This window comes from Trichosurus vulpecula, chromosome 8 (assembly GCF_011100635.1).
Source record: "Trichosurus vulpecula isolate mTriVul1 chromosome 8, mTriVul1.pri, whole genome shotgun sequence".
Taxonomy (NCBI): domain Eukaryota; kingdom Metazoa; phylum Chordata; class Mammalia; order Diprotodontia; family Phalangeridae; genus Trichosurus; species Trichosurus vulpecula.
In genome coordinates this window covers 203,342,617-203,359,248 of record NC_050580.1, presented here as the reverse complement: position 1 = coordinate 203,359,248, position 16,632 = coordinate 203,342,617, and the positions used below count along the sequence as shown (strand labels likewise).

The window sequence follows — 16,632 nt, the reverse complement described above, 5'->3', positions numbered from 1 at the left end:
TCCAATTTTCATCATTAATTTAACTTGTCTGGCTGATATTTCAGTCCCTCCTAGTCCTGTGATGGTAATAGGAGTTCCATGGCTGAACTTGTCTGGATTTCCATAAATAAGGGTGGCCTCGGCCCCAGTATCTATTAATGCCTCAGTTACCGTACTTGACCCATTTTTCCAATATATGGTCAAGTTAATGTGAGGTCTGCAATCCAGCCTGTGTATTTCCTTAATTTGGACTGGGGCTCGGCCTGTTCCCTAGTATTCCCTTTCATGTGATTCACTTGGGTTTGAAGGTTCAACATCTGTAGTATTTGCAGGAGCAGTTCTTATTTCCCTATTTCTCCTGTTATCAAGGCCTTTATCTCTGTACATTCTATATAATTCATTGGTTGGAATTCCATCTATCATTTCAAAACCTACCCCTGCTCTCAATAAAGCAGTAAACATTTCTTTCCTTGTTACTCTCCTTTGGCGCCAAGTTTGCTGGTTATTCACCCTTCTCTCTTGAGGAGATCTATCCCTTCCCCAGTCACCTAAGTCATGTAACTGTAAAATCTTATTTATCACTGTTGTAAGACGGCTCCCTACTTCTCCAAGTAATAAATTCAAAATTAGTTGTTTATAAGCAGGGGGAGCTGTCCTAATTATTAAATTCCTATGAGGCAGTTCCATTGAATCATTGTAATATTTGTCTGCAGTTCCTGTCATAATGGCAGTCTTCATTACCTCCTCCTTTAGTCTCATGATACAATCTCTAAGTGAATACCAGGGTCTGTGCTCAGTGGGCCACATAGAATCAGTAGCATATCTCTTATTGCATCCCACAGCGGCTAATGCCAACAGAGTAGTCCTGCTATCACCATCTCCTTGCTGATGATGTTCCCTAAAAGCTTGTTGAACTAGAGGATCATGGCTGATACCTATGAATCTCATGCAGTCTGTCCCATCTACTGATATTCCACCGGCCCCTTGATCACTGAGTCTTACCATCCAAGATATCAATGGTTCTCCTATTCTTTGGCTGAATCTACTCAAAATATCTGTGACCTCTTGCGGTGAGAAATCTTCCTGAATTTCCCTTGTAACTGAATCTTCACCTCGGGTTTCTGTCTTCCTCCTTTGTATGGGTCGAGCCCTTGTCTGATCATTTAACCATCTCCTATTCTCTGTGTGAGGCACATCCTGAACCCCAGTAGTGTTTTGTGCCTCAACCCCTAACATTGTCTCATTCTCTCCCCACTCACTTCCTCTGCCACCATGGCTAGGACGAAGCAGGCAGTCAGGCTCTTTCTGGGCTGGGTTGAAATGCACTCTGGGCTTTTTTGGTCTCCTGTTGCTCTTAGCCACATTAATAGAAAAGTTCTCATTTGAGTCAGTTTGGTCTTCTGCTATCTGAGATTCCCCTTCTTCCTGTGGGGTAGGAGTGCCCCCATGTCTTTCACTTAATCTCAATCTTTCGTATACTAGCCGGTAGGCTGATAACACTATCCAGCTTTGCCTAGATAGTGATACCCCTGACTGAATCCCAACTTCTCGTAAACACTTTTCCAAATCCCTAGGATCTCCTCTCCGTAGCCTTGGTTCCCAGTTTTCACAGGGTCCAGCTTTTTTAGCCAATTCTTTTGCTAGGGAGGAATAAAATGGATCCTCCCATCCTGGGATATTCATCTCTTCCTCTGAAATTGTTCTGCTTCTAAATAGAGATCTTATACCTAGCGATCCTGTTCGTGACGCCAAATGTATCAGGAGGGCAGAGTTTATAATCTCAAAGAGGATCATAAACATGTCTGAAAGGTTCGGAACCGCCGGATATAAGAAACTCTCAAAGTAGAAGGCAGAAGAATCAAAACATTTATTTAGGCTCCACAGTAACCAACCCATGAACCAGCAACCCCATTTTGATATATTGATCAAAAGCTTCCAGGCCCAATAAGTACGCCTTGCAAGAGTAACCAGGAGGCTACAGAGAAGCATGATTGCGTAAAGCAAAATCATGCTTCCCCCTCGATGGTAATAAGATTACCCACTGGCCTGAAGTCTTTGTTCAGCTTCCTCCCGTAGATCAGCTCTGCTACTGGCAGCTCCTGCCTCAGCTGTGTCTGTGTCTGTAACTGAAGCTGCAACTGAAACTGACGATGTAACGGTCGCTGTAACTGACGATGTAACTGTCGCTGGCTCCAACCGAAAAAAGGAAAGAGAGGATCTTCAAGCTGTCCTCTCCCCTCTTATAGGGTTTTTGACATCATCAAGCTCCGCCTGAATGACCAGGGCTGATTGGTTCTTGAGTTGGCTCCTCCCCCTAGGGTAGACCAGGTTCTGGAGCTAACACCTCCCCTCAGCCAGCCCCATGACTCATCACACAGGAAGTTGTCTGGTCCTGCCCCGGAAGAGCAAGCCCCAGCATCCAGGGAAGCTCAATGAGGTAAGCTGAGTCATTCAAAGAAAACAAAGGCCATTCTGGCTACATTATCCCAATCCCATATCTCCAGACACACTCACATGCCCTACATTCTAGCCAAACTGGCCCAGGATTTATGGGTTCCATCAACCTATTGCCAGCCCCAAAGTGTTCTGTGGCCAAATTAGTTTGGGAAATTCTACCTGCTACCCAAAGAGATCATTAAAAAAGGGCAAAGGATCCACACGTACAAAAATATTTATAGCAGCTCTTTTTGTGGTGACAAAGAATTGGAAATTGAGGGGGATGCCCATTAATTGGGGAATGGCTGAACAAGTTGTGGTATACAAATATAATGTAATTGTGCTATAAGAAATGACCAATAGGCAGATTTCAGAAAAACCTAAAAAGACTTGCATGAATTGATGCAAAGTGAAGGGAGCAAAAGCAGGAGAACATTGTATACAGTAACAACAACATTGTGGGATGATCAACTATGAATGGTTTAGCTCTTCTCAGCAATACAATGATCCAAGACAACTCCAAAAGATTCATGATAGAAAATGCTATCCACATCCAGAGAAAGAACTGATGGAGTCAGAATGCAGATCGAAGCATATGATTTTCACTTTCTTTATTTTTTCATGTTTTGTTTTTTTTTTTTGCAAACTGTAATGTTTTTGTACACTGTTTCTTCTTTCACAACATGAGTAATGTGAAAATACATTTTACGTGATTGCACATATATAACCTATATCAAATTGTTTTCCATCTTAGGGAGGGGAGAGGGAAGGGAAGAAGGGAGAAAATTTGGAACTCAAAACTTATAAAAAAAAGAATGATAAAAATTATCTTTACATAATATACTATCAAATTAAAAAAAAAAGAAATTCTACCTGATATGCAGTAAAATAGGTAACTGGACAGTATAGTAGATAAAACACCCAGCCTGGAATCAGGAATACTGGAGTTCTAATCCAACCTAAGACAATTTCCACCTGCTGTGTGACCCTAGACAAGTCGCCTCACCTCTGTATCCCTCAATTTTCTCAACTGTAAAATGGGGATAATAATAGCACTTACCTTGCAGGGTTATTATGAGAATCAAATGAGATAATATTTGTAAAAAGCACTTAGCATAGTGCCTAGCATACAGTAGGTGCTTTATAAGTGCTTATTCCCTTCCCCTAGAATAAAAGCTCCTTGGGGGAAAAGATCATTTTGTCATGGTTTTTTTCATTTTGTCTTTATATCCTCCAGGGCATAAGCACATATCAGACATTTAATAAACGCCTGCTGAATTAATTTAATGGTGACAAAGAGCAGACAGAACTCTTCCCCAGCAGTAGTAATGACAAAGAAATGCGAGTTGGCACTTCTCATTACCAGTTCACTGTTCTAAATAATCCGCAGACTTTCCGCTCTTGTCTATGGTTTCCCAATCAGTTTGCAGGCAGGCACCCTCAGGAGGCTATGAGTTTGCCCAAGGCATGCCAACAAATCTTAACATAAGCCTTCAGAGCCAGGTAGAAGCAAATCAAGTATTTTTCACTGGTTTGGGGTTGTGTTATCATTCCCCCTCCAGGGAATAATTAATAACCAGCTGATCATTCTGTATAAACAAAATCAATGCAGTTAGAATTAGAAACGAAGCAGTATGCTAGGGAAAATATTGGCCACATATTTCTTTGACTAAAGTCTGATATCTGAGATATTTAGGGAAATGATGCAAATATATAAGAATAAGGTGCTCGCTTCGGCAGCACATATACTAAAATTGGAACGATACAGAGAAGATTAGCATGGCCCCTGCGCAAGGATGACACGCAAATTCGTGAAGCGTTCCATATTTTTTGGGGGGGTTTTTTTTTTGTTTTTTTTGGTTCTGTTTCTTCTTTCTCATGATTCATTCAATTGGTCAAAATTCTTCTCCACGACTTGACTAGAGCATAAATTAATTCAATGCGAAGTTATACATGACAGTTATATGAGACTTCATGCCGTCTTGGGGAGGGAGGGGGGAGGGAGGGGAGAAAAACTGGAACTCAAAACTATGTAGAACTGTGTGTGGTAAACTAAAAATAAATAAAGAAAAAAATATATATATAAGAATAAGAATAATTCCCAAAGAAATAAACGGTCAAAAGATATGAACAGGCACTTCATAAAAGAAGAAATGCGAACCATAACAACTGTATTAAAAATGCTCTGAATAACTAAAAGAAAAATTCAAATTAAATCAGTTCTAAGATTTTTTTTCTCACAAACATTAGACTAACAAAGATGATAAAAATGGAAAATGACAATTATTGGAAAGGCTGTCAGAAAACAGGCATTATTGGTGGATTGGTGAAGGGGTCTAATTGTTTGTTTCACAGATAATACACAGGAGGCACTAGAGTTTCTAGACTCTAGCCTTTAACAGGTTCACTCTTGATCTGGTCAGACAGGAAAGACCAGGAAGACAGCTTTGGAGGGGTTAATAGCCTTACTTTATTCTAGTCTAGTCTTCTCAAGAGGGAGTTGCTGATAACGGAAACACCAGATCCTACAGCATTCCCTAATCACCCTTCTCATAAGGTGGGCAAGGGGGGGCAACTACCCCTATGTCTCCATGGGGTCAATTGAGACAGGCACAGCTTATGTTCTCCCCTAAGTCCCCTCAAGCCTCAGTGGGGTCCGGTTGAGGCAGGTGCATGCATTCCTCTATGCATTACCTAAATCCCAAATGGGTTCCCCCATGGGTTCCCCTATGGATTCCCCTATTTGGTACCCTGTGGTTTCCCCACTCACTGACCAGTGCTCAACTGCTTTATAGGGCAACAGACAAAGAAGGTATCTTGCCAACATTAAGGGCACAGGTTAACTTTGTAAATGTTATCAATCTGCACAAATGTAGTAAATATTACATTATGTCACCCCACATCTCATGGCACAGCCTCAGTAGGACTGTCTGTCACTGTGATTTCTAGGAACTACTATCCAGGATCCTTGGGGCTTTTCTGGGGAGTTATTGTCTAACACCTGGAAACTAGACATTACCACGGCCATGGATCCAGAGAAACTAAACTCGAAAAAGGGTAACAAAATCCTCCTTACTTATACTGTTATAGAAAGCAATTAGGAATCGTACCAAAAAACCACTAAACTGTAGATATACTTTGTATATGTACTAAACCGTACATTTGCTACTATCAGGCATATACTCCAAAGAAATAAAAGAAAGTAGGAAAGGATACATTTGTACAAAAATATTCATAGCAGCACTTCTTGTCGTAGTAAGGAAATGCTAACAAAATGGGTGCCTCAAAATTGGGGAATGGCTGAACAAATTATGTCATAGGAAAATAATGGAATATTATTGTCCCATAAGAAATGATGAAAGGGAGGGTTAAGAAAAACCTGGGAAAGCTCCTATGAACTAATTCAGATCACTGACTTGCAAATAATATATTCACTTAAATGCTTGTAGGGTTGGATTGAGGTGGTTGGTTGGACTTGTTAATGCTAGAGCCAGCTCCTACTTCAGGGGTGAGGAACCTGTGACCTCGAGGCCACATGTGGCCTTCTAGGTCCTCGGGTGAGGCCTTTTGACTGAGTCCAAGTTTTCCAGAACAAATCCTTTTATTAAGGGGTTATGTTCTGTGAAGTTTGGATTCGGTCAAAGGGCCTCACTGTGGCCTTGAGGCCACAGGTTCCTACCGGCTTTGGATGAGATTGCTGAATTTTCAGCATGAGCATTTATACCTCAGAAATGAGCAAATGCTGCAAGCCAGGGCTTGATTTATTATTCTAGACTTAAGAAAGAAATGGAGAAAATGGTAATTATACAGATTAAACTTAAAAGTGTGTGCTGTGTACATTTTTTTTCCTAAGGAGCTGGTTGTTAAACGTTTACCAGCACACCCTTGCTTCCAGCTCTAAAATTCTGAGTTTGAGTGAGTAAATCCACTTAAGGAGTGGATTTTTAGTCAGACAGACAGATGGACGGTCAGAAAACTCACAGTCACAAAATTAATGGGAAATGAATTCATTTGCAGGGATCCCTCTGCTTATAACAAGAGAGAAGCCTACCTAAGGCCATAAGATATTAAATGTCAAAACCAATATTAGTATTAATAAGCATCTTCCCATAACCATATTGAGGTTGAGATTGTAATAGATGTAAAGTGCTTGGCAAACCTTAAAGCTGTATATAAATATAAGCTATTGTGACAGATTGGGGAGCTATCAATATTTGGGCTGACAGTTTATTAATTGACTTTGCCTCCTGTACTAGAACTAAACTCCTCCAGGACAGTAATGGTGCCAGTTTTACCCTGTCTGAGTCAGTGCTGGCTCCCTTCACCTATGTGCCCAAACTCCCCAGATATTTTCTGATATTTGCCGTGGTATGAGGTAAAGGAAGTAAGGAAACAAGCATTAAGCACCTACTGTGTGCCAGGTAGGAGGCAGCTAGGTGATTCAGTGGATAGAGCATCGGGCCTGGAGTCAGGAAGATCTGAGTTTAAATCTGGCCTCATACACTAGCTGTGTGACCCTTAGATAAGCATTAAGCACCTACTACGTGTCAGGCAGGAGGTAGCTAGGTGACTCAGTGGATAGAGCATTGGGCCTGGAGTCAGGAAGATCTGAGTTTAAATATGGCCTCAGATACTTTCTAGCTGTGTGACCCTTGGACAAGCATTAAGCACCTACTACGTGTCAGGCAGGAGGTAGCTAGGTGACTCAGTGGATAGAGCATTGGGCCTGGAGTCAGGAAGATCTGGGTTCAAATCTGACTTCAGCCTAGCTGTGTGACCTTGGTCAAGGCGCTTAATCTCTGTTTATCTCCAACTCCACTCCAACATCCTTGCCAAGAAAACCCTGTGGATAGTATTGGCCCAATATGGTCCACAGGGTTATGAAGAGTCCAACGTGGCTGAACAACAACGAATGTGCCAGGCACTGTGCTAAGCAAACATACTCGCTCTCATTTGAGCATCACAACAACCTTGGGAGGAAGGTTTTACTGTTGAGGAAACTTGAGGCAAATTATTTACCCAAGGTCACACAGTTAGTAAATGTCGCAGGCTGGATTTAAACTCCAGGTTTAACTTTCCACCTCCAGGTCCAGCTCCATCTACCGCTGTCACCTAGCTGCCTCCGGTTAAAAGCCATGGCTATAGTCCAGCTGGTCTCCACCTACTTCTTCTGAGTTTTCCTCCTGCCTAGAAGTCTCTTCCCAGGCCAAGAAATCTCGCTTCACATTGCAATCGAATTCAATACATATTATTGATTGGTACACTTGAAGGGATGCTGGGCTTATAGTCAGAATCCTCACTCTGCTACCGTCATTTTACTCTGTGCCACCTTGGGCCAATTACTGAACGTCTCTAAGTCCCAGCTTTCCAATCTGTAAAATGGGAGGGTGGGACTCGATCTTTCAGGTTGATTCTAGTTCCTAATTTATGACCCCACTGGGCCAACGTGCTATGGATGACACAAGATAAACATAAGGCATTGTCCCATGCCTTCAAAAAGCTTACAAACTCTTCTTTCCTACCTCGGCGATTCTTTCTCCACTTCAGATTGCTTCCTTCCTACGCTGCCCATCCCGAACTTTAGTACACACTGTCCTCAGATACAGAGATAGGATGTTGAGACTGGATTATCTCTGGGGAACCAGTGAACACCTGTTCACCATCACACCCTTACCCTAAAATGAAGAATGAAAAGTTCTTCAGTGGATAGGACCACAGGGTCGTATATTTGGAGCTGGAAAAGACTTTAGAAGCCATGAAGTTCAAGCCCCTCTTTTATAGATACAGAGATTGCAGCCCAGGTGACTTGGCCAATGTCACACAGGTAATAAGTGAGAAGTGGGACTGAAACCCAGATCTTGTGACTCCAAAAGTAATTAGTAATCATTCCACTGGACCATTCTGAATACTCCCAATGACAACATAAAGTAACTATGAACAAAGTGACGCCTTCTGGGCAGGAACCACCTTCAACCAAGATCTCCAACAGGGCTAGGTGAGCTGCTTCCTTGGAGCCACCAGCTGAATGCGACTAGTACGTGAAACCACCCCCTTCTTATTTCAGCTCCCTCTCTAAACTGGATGAGCTCCCCATCCGAGCCCACTTCCTAGCTTCTCTTCCCAGGGAAAAGAAAACAATTTAGTGGTGGGTGGAAAAGAGGAACATCCCCTTGTATAACAGGGCTCCCTGCGGCTTTGTCCCCATCTTTCTCAATTTCTCAGAAAAGAATCCGCCAGAAGAGGATCAGGGAAGAGGGAAGAAGACCGAGAAGGAAGAGCCAACCGCTCTCCAGTGACCTTCCTGGAGGGCAGAGGTCTACCTGCTAGTAGTAACTAACATTTCTATAATGCCTGCTATGTGCCAGCCACTGTTCTAAGCACTCTACTATTATGGTCTCATTCGATTTGAACCTCACAACAACCTTGGGAGATAGATGCCACTATTGTCGACCTTTACAGATAAGGAAACTGAGGCAAACTGAAGTTAAGTGACTAGGCCAGGGTCACGTGGCTAATGATAATAAAGATAATAGCTAATTTATGTAGCACTTATTGTGTGTCAGACACTATACTGAGTTCTTTACAAGTATTATCTCATTGATCCTCAGAACAACCCTAGGAGGTAAGTGCTTTTATTATCCCCATTTTACACATGAGGAAACCAAGGCAAACAAAAGTTAAGTGACTTGCCCAGAGTCACACAGCTAGTAAGTATCTGAGGTCACATCCGAACTCATGTTTTCCTGTGCGCAGGCTGTGTTGAATCTACTGAGGCACTTAGCTGCCCCCAAGCAGCGCCTGAATTGCAGGGGGTCTATGAAAAGAGAAGGTGCCTCTCTGCTGGAGGCCTGTTCATTGTACCTTTGTATTTATTTTTTAAATTAAAATTTATTTCTTTCAATCAACAAAAATCTACCTTTCTCTCTCCCACCGCCTCACTTCCCTCCTTCGCACATTGGGAAAGAAAGAAAAACAAAATCTCTTTTCCAAACATGGATAGTCATGCAAAACAAGTTCCTTAACGGGCCATGTTCCTCCCTCCCTGCCAAAATAGTCCTCCATCTGTGCTATGTGTCCATTGCCTCCCGATATCTCACCATGAATCTTCTGCATTGATCAATCATCAATCAGTTCCAAAGTCTCAAAATTGTTTGTCTTTACAATACTGCTAATATCATAAAAATCATTCTTGTGGTTCTGTTCATTTCACTCTCTATCAGTATCGATGTCTTCCCAGATTTCTCTGACACCACCCTCTTCATAATTTCTTAATGTGCAATTTTTAAAAGGCAAAGAATCATCTTCTAACATTTTTGTTTGGGGACCCAAAATTTAAATAATACAAATTCACATCTCTTCGGTGCTTTAAGATGACAGAGGGTTTTCCTCACAATCGCCCCATGATGAGTTAGGTAGAACCAAATATTATTTCCATTTTAAAGATGAGGAAACTGAGTCTTGGATAGTTTGAGCATCAGCAAATAACAAAGTAAAAAGTGTCAGAACCGGGACTTCCATCCAAGGTCTCCCAATTCCTGTCACTAAACCATACTGTTTCTCTATATACCCTGCTGCTAACTCAAGATTCTGTTGAACTCTGTCTCTGTCACCTTTTCTAATTCACCAATATGTGAAGGATTGGTGACATCTTTAGAATAGGGACCTCCCCACATGGGAAATCCTGGATTGAATGGCTGAGCCTTATTGAGTAAAGACAGGGTTAGGACAAGGTTGGAATAGGGGGTAAGGGGAACTCTGACCAAAGCATAGTCCAGGGAAAACAACCCCCGAGTCCATCTAAAGTTACTCCCAGACTGTTGAAATGGCCTTCATGGAGGAAGCCAATGTCCTTTTGCTCTTTGGTCTATATGTAAGAAGACAAAAAAATAAGAGAAGATTTTGCAGCCAGCGTTGAACAAATCCTGTCCAAACATAATCCTCTTCTTGGCATCTAGTTGGCGCATCAGTCAATAAATATGAATCATCTACTACGTGCTAGGCATTGTAGTGGGAGGTGGGGACATAAGCACAAAGAATTAAAAAATCTCTACTCACAATGAGCTTATATCCTAATGAGGGAAACAATAAATACACGTAAAAATATATATTGTGGTGCAGTGGATCGAGCACCGGCCCCGGAGCCAGGAGGACCTGAGTTCAAATCTGGCCTTAGACACTTACTAGCTGGGTGACCCCAGGCAAGTCAGTTAACCCCAATTCCCCCCCACCAATTTATATACATATATATGTAAATGTATATACACACATACATATACATATGTATATATGTATCTTTTTTTTACCAATAAGAAAAATGAAATGAATATATGTATGCGCAGTTTTAAAAAGCCACAAGCTAAGGATCAGCACATAAAGTGAAACAAAAATCTCATATTTAATGCCACCTCTGTTATACAAAGTGGATGATCTCAACTTATACTCAGTCGTTCAGGAAAAATTAAATTCCTGATACCTGCAGATGTGACATCAGAAAGAAACCAAAATATATGAATCAACCTTCCTACTGCCAGAGGACAAGAAAAGCAACCACTATAGCAAGTGAACTTAGGATTAAAAATCTGGCTAAAAATGAGGTGACATATTAGCTCCAAACCATTAAAAATGTCTTTTCTTTCAATTTCTATTTTACCCTCTGGCTCTACAATATCAGGGAAGTTTTCCTTGATAATTTCTTGAAAGATGATATCTAGGCTCTTTTTTTGATCATGGCTTTCAGGTAGTCCAATAATTTTAAAACGATCTCTCCTGGATCTATTCTCCAGGTCAGTGGTTTTTCCAATGAGATATTTCACATTGTCTTCTATTTTTTCATTCTTTTGGTTCTGTTTTATAATTTCTTGATTTCTCATAAAGTCAATAGCCTCCATTTGCTCCATTCTAATTTTTAAGGAATGATTTTCTTCAGGGAGATTTTGGACCTCCTTTTGCATTTGGTCATTTCTGCTTTTTAAGGCATTCTTCTCCTCATTGACTTTTTAGGACTCTTTTGATATTTGGGTTGGTCTATTTTTAAGGTGTTATTTTTCTCTGTATTTTTTTGGGTCTCCTTTAGCAAGCTGTTGACTCATTTTTCATGATTTTCTTGCATCACTCTCATTTCTCTTCCCAATTTTTCCTCTACTTCTGTCACTTGATTTTCAAACTCCTTTTTGATCTCTTCCATGGCCTGAGACCAATTCATATTTCTCTTGGAGGCTTTAGATGTAGGAGCTTTGACTTTGTTGTCTTCTTCTGGTTGTATGTTTTGATCTTCTGTGTCACCAGAGTAAGATTCTGTATTCCGATTTTTTTATGCTGTTTTATGTTTGCTCATTTTCCCAGCCAATTACTTGACTTTTGAGCTCTTTGTCAAAGTAGGACTCTGCTTCCAGAGTGGAGAGTGCTCTGTCCCAGGTTTCAAGGATTTTGCGCAGCTGTTGTCAGAGATTCTTCAAGGCACCTGTAAATTTTCAGTTCTTCTAAGGTGGTATGATCAAAGGAGAGGTGTTTATTCCTCTCCTGGCCTGTGCTCAGGTCTGTAAGTGACCACAAGCACTCTTTTCTGCCTTGGAACTGTGAAGAGGATTCCCTCTCTGCAGCTGCCACACGTTCTGCCATGCCAGCACTCCTTTTCACCCTAAGACCACCCACCACTTAGGACTGAGACCCAGATCCAAGCAGGGCAGCGCAAGAGAATCCTGCCTCAGCACCAGCAAAGAGATCCCTGCAATCCCCCTCTGATTAGTTGCTTGATCCCCCCACTGTCTTTGGGCCTGGAGCTCTGGAAGCTGCTGCTGCCACCACCACCTCCACCACTCCGGGGCTGAGGCTGGACCACTCTCTTCTCTCACTCACATCCGACAGACCTTTCCTACTGACCTTCTACTTTGTCTTTGGCATTTGTGGGTTGAGAAGTCTGGAAACCACCACAGCTGCCAGTGATTCAATCCCCTGAGGCCTGCTCTGGCCTGGTCTGTGCTGGCGTAGCCCATGCTAAACTGTGTTCCACTCCCAGCCTGTGTGATAGACCCTTCCTGTCAGCCTTCTAGATTGTCTTGAGCTGGATATTTGTTTCACGCTGTCATTTTGTAGGTTCTGTAGCTCTAGAATTTGTTTAGAATCATTTTTTACAGGTATTTGGAGGGGTTTGGGGAAGAGCTCAAGCAAGTCCCTGCTTTTATTCTGCCATCTTGGCTCCACCCCAACAATATCTTTTCAAGGACTGATTTATACCATTAACAGTTGCTAGAGCATTAACTATTTATTCAATGTTAAAGCAAATATTTTTATTAACAAAATACTCCCTAAATTGCAAATTAAAAAATGTGACATTTGATCCAACAAATGTGAAGGAGGTCCATGACCATATATATGTATGTATGTATGTATGTATGTATTGCAAAAATATGAACTACAAGGAAACTGAAGCTCAGTTTCTCCATTTGTATGAATATGTATATACACACATGAAGTAACTTGGGAAGAAGGCCACTAGCAATTGGGGAGATAAGGAAATCCTTCATGTAGAAGATGGTGCACAAGATATATTTTAAAGGAAGAGAGGGTCTCTATGAGGCAGAGGTAAAGAAGAGGTGCATTCTAGGCATGAGGGATAGGCAGTGTAAAGGCCTGGGAGATGGGAGACTTGGGAGTCAAGATAAGTTGAGTTTTGAATTTTGCCTCACACATTTACAAGCTGTGTGACCTTGGGCAAATCATTTTACTTCTCTCAGCCTGAGTTTCTTTGTTTTTAAAAAGGAGAATAGTAATATTGTGTTAGCTCATTGATCCTCATAACAACCCTATAGTCAGGACAATTGGAGATGGCCCAGGATGCAGTGGGGGACCTTGGCCTTTTCAAGCTAACATCTTTAACAGGTCTCAGTTTGACTGAGGCAATGTGATTAAGTGATTAAGGCTAGGTAAGAAATGAGGCAAAGACTGGCCTCTTTACCCAGTCAAAAAAAATGGCTCCAGAGGAGACAGTGAGGCTGGTGACTTTGCACAGCCCTCCCTCACTTATATCCAATTCACTTGCATGTCATGGTATCACCTCACTGAGGTCATGATCCTTTCCAAAAATGAAGGACAAACAACACCACAACAAGAGTATCAGAAAACTATGAGGGAGGATGAAATGTAATCATCTGGCTGTTACATTATCATCTTATTAAAATAATAATTATGCTTATTTATTATTAATTTTATTAATATGTAATAAATGTGTTTTAATAATATAATGAAATAAATAACAATAAATGCCAAAAGTCATGGTTTCTACTTCTCCTGTAAACAGTCCACCCCCTATGCTCCTCCTTTCTCTCCCTTAATCTAGATTCGTTTCCATTTCTTGTCGTATAAGTGGCCTGGGAATGACACTTCAAGGTGCCACTCCCATAGGCATGTGGTAACAAACAGGTTAAGAGGAGAGGCTCTTCCATCTTTTTGGACTGCTCCTTCCCCACCTTGAGGGGTTTCACTGTTGCCTGTCTATAGTAATAGCCTGCTGATGGGTCTACCTGCCTCCCTCCAATCCATCCTCATTCAGTCACTAAAATGATTTTCTTAAAGCCCAGGTCTGGATCATGTCCAAACTCCATCCCATTCAATAAACTCCAGTGGCCTCTATAGCCTTCCGGATCAAATACGAAATGCTCTCTTTGTCATTCAAAGCCTTTTATAACCTAGTTCCCTCCTACCTTCCCATTCTTCTTACACCTTACTCTCTGACATATACTCTTTGATCCAGTGACACTGGCCTCCTAGTGGTTCCAAGAATGAGACACTCTGTCTCTTAGCTCTGGGTATTCTCTCTGCCTGTCCCTCATGCCTCAGTCAAACTAAGACCCATTAAAGACCTTAGCTTGAAAAGGCCAAGGTCCCTCCCCTATGGCATCCTGGGCCATCTCCAGTCATCCTGATCCACATCTGGCCACTGGACCCAGATAGCTTCAGAGGAGAAAGTGAGGCTGGTGACTTTGCACAGCCCTCCCTCACTTAAATCCAATCCACTTGCATGCTATATCACCTCCCTGATGTCATGGTCCTCTTTGAGAAGGAAGGACAAACAGTAGCAACCCTCATGCTTGGAACTCTCTCCCTCCTCTGCTCTGACTACCGACCTCCCTGGTTTTCTTCAGATCCCAAGTAAAATCTCATCTTCTACAGGATCCCCTAGTGCTTTTCCTCCGTTAACTATTCCCTATTTATCCTGCATATAGCTTGCTTTGTCTATATTTGTTTGCATGTTGTCTCCCCCATTAGATTGTAATCTATTTGAGGGCAGAAACTGTCTTTTGCCTCTTTTTGTATTCCCTAGTACTTAGCATAATGCCTGACACAAGGAGGCACTTAATAAATGTTTTAATGATTGATTGTCATCTAGTATTGTTAAATTTTAAAAATACAGCCTTCTCCATAGGTTACCAAGCCTATGTACAATTGTTCTCTGAGACAGCTCAATTCTGGTCTTGGGGGTGGGGGAAGCTCATGTTTAAGTACTCGAAATTTGAAAAAAGAATGTTAAAATTGTTTTTGCATGTAATTGGGGAAAAATAAAATATTAAATAAAAAAGAAATGATGAGAAGGTTGATTTTACCAAAACATAGAAAACTTGCATGAAATGATGGAGGAAAATGAGCAGAACCAAGAAAATGTTGAATGTACAGTAACAGCAATATTGTTCAAAGAGTAACTGTGAATGGCTAAGCTATTTTGAGTAATATGAATATTCAAATCAGCTATGAAGGACTTATGAAGGAGGATGCCATCCACCTCCAGAGAAAGAACTGATACATGGAAGTATGTATTGTATGGTTCCACACATATATCTATGTCCAGTGTTGGTCTTCTCTAATGCAGGGTTGGGAGAGAGGGAAGGAGAGAGGGACAACTTAGACCTCAAAATATAATAAAAACATATATTTAATTTTTAAAAAAGGGAATAAAAGCTGGCCCCCAGGCACTCATCTGACTATCCAAAATTACTTTGAATAAACTTTGTATTCACTTATTGGTGTAATAAGTGCTTGCATGCTGGGGTGGAGGCTATATCTGTGTAGATAATATTTCTCCCAATAGAATGTAATTTCCTTAATGGAAGGCCTATCTTGTCTTTTTTTTAATCCTTAAAGCTAAGCAGAGTTCTGCACATAAAAATTGTTTGCTTAATGAATGAATTAAAATAGAAGAATAAAGGCAGATAATGGTTTATCAGGGGAAAAGAGTACATGAGAAGCCTATCACAGGAGACCAATTTGAGTCTCTTTGGTCTGTAGGTTTTTCTGGCTCTGTTCCTTCCTTAAGTTGGGAATTTCTATTTCACTGGAAATGGTGCTCATCACTCCCAGGAGGCTGAGGCTTGATGGTGGGACTAATGTGAGAAACCACTGGCTGGGCAGAGCCGAGATGCAGAACCGAGATGCAGAACGTAGTTGAGAATTTGAGTCAGTGCCTGCAGCCCTATCTTTGGACCAGTAGAGGGCTCCATGGGGACAGGGAAAGGGTGCAGAAGGAGAATATGTTTTCTGGTCTCAATAAGTCCCTTGTAATGGAAAAAGAAGCATGTCCTTACCTCTTTTCTCCACTGGGATCCTGTCTAGATCACGAATTCTTAACTTTTTCTTTTTTTGGCATCATATGCTCCTTTGACGGTCTGGTAAAACCCATGGACCCCCTCTTAAAGTAGTGTTTTTAAATGCGTAAAGTAAATATAAAGAAAACCAATTATATTGTAATACAGGTCTAAAAATATTTTTTGATCATTACCTCTAGTCCGGATTATTACAGTGGCCTCCTAATTGCTCTCCCCGTTTCAAGTTTCCCCCCACATCATCCACACTGTTGTCAAAGTAACTGTTGTTTGTGGCTGCTTGTCCTTGAAGAAGACTGTGACATCAGGAAGATGACGTGATGACTTGCAAGTGAATTGGATTTAAGTGAGGGAGGGCTGTGCAAGGTCACCAGCCTCACTCTGTCCTCTGGAGTCATCTGGGTCAAGGGGCAAGATATAGATCAGGACAACTGGAGATGGCCCTGCTGGCAAAGTAATATTCCTTAAGCACAGGCTTACAGTATGTCACTCCAGTACTTAATAAACTCCAGTGGCTCACTATGGCCTCTAGGATGAAATGTATAAATTCTAATGATTGGTTTCTAAAGCCTTTTAAAACCTGGCCCAACCTCCCTTTTCAGATTATTATACATTACCACCCTTC

General features: G+C 41.4%; 1 non-coding gene across 1 annotated transcript; it reads left to right on the top strand.

Annotated features, from left to right (window-relative positions):
* Nucleotides 1-4,139: 4,139 nt before the first annotated feature.
* LOC118830415 lies at nucleotides 4,140-4,246 on the top strand. Its single transcript, XR_005009051.1, has one exon. It is a non-coding gene; the product is annotated as a U6 spliceosomal RNA (small nuclear RNA).
* The last annotated feature ends 12,386 nt before the right edge of the window (nucleotides 4,247-16,632 follow it).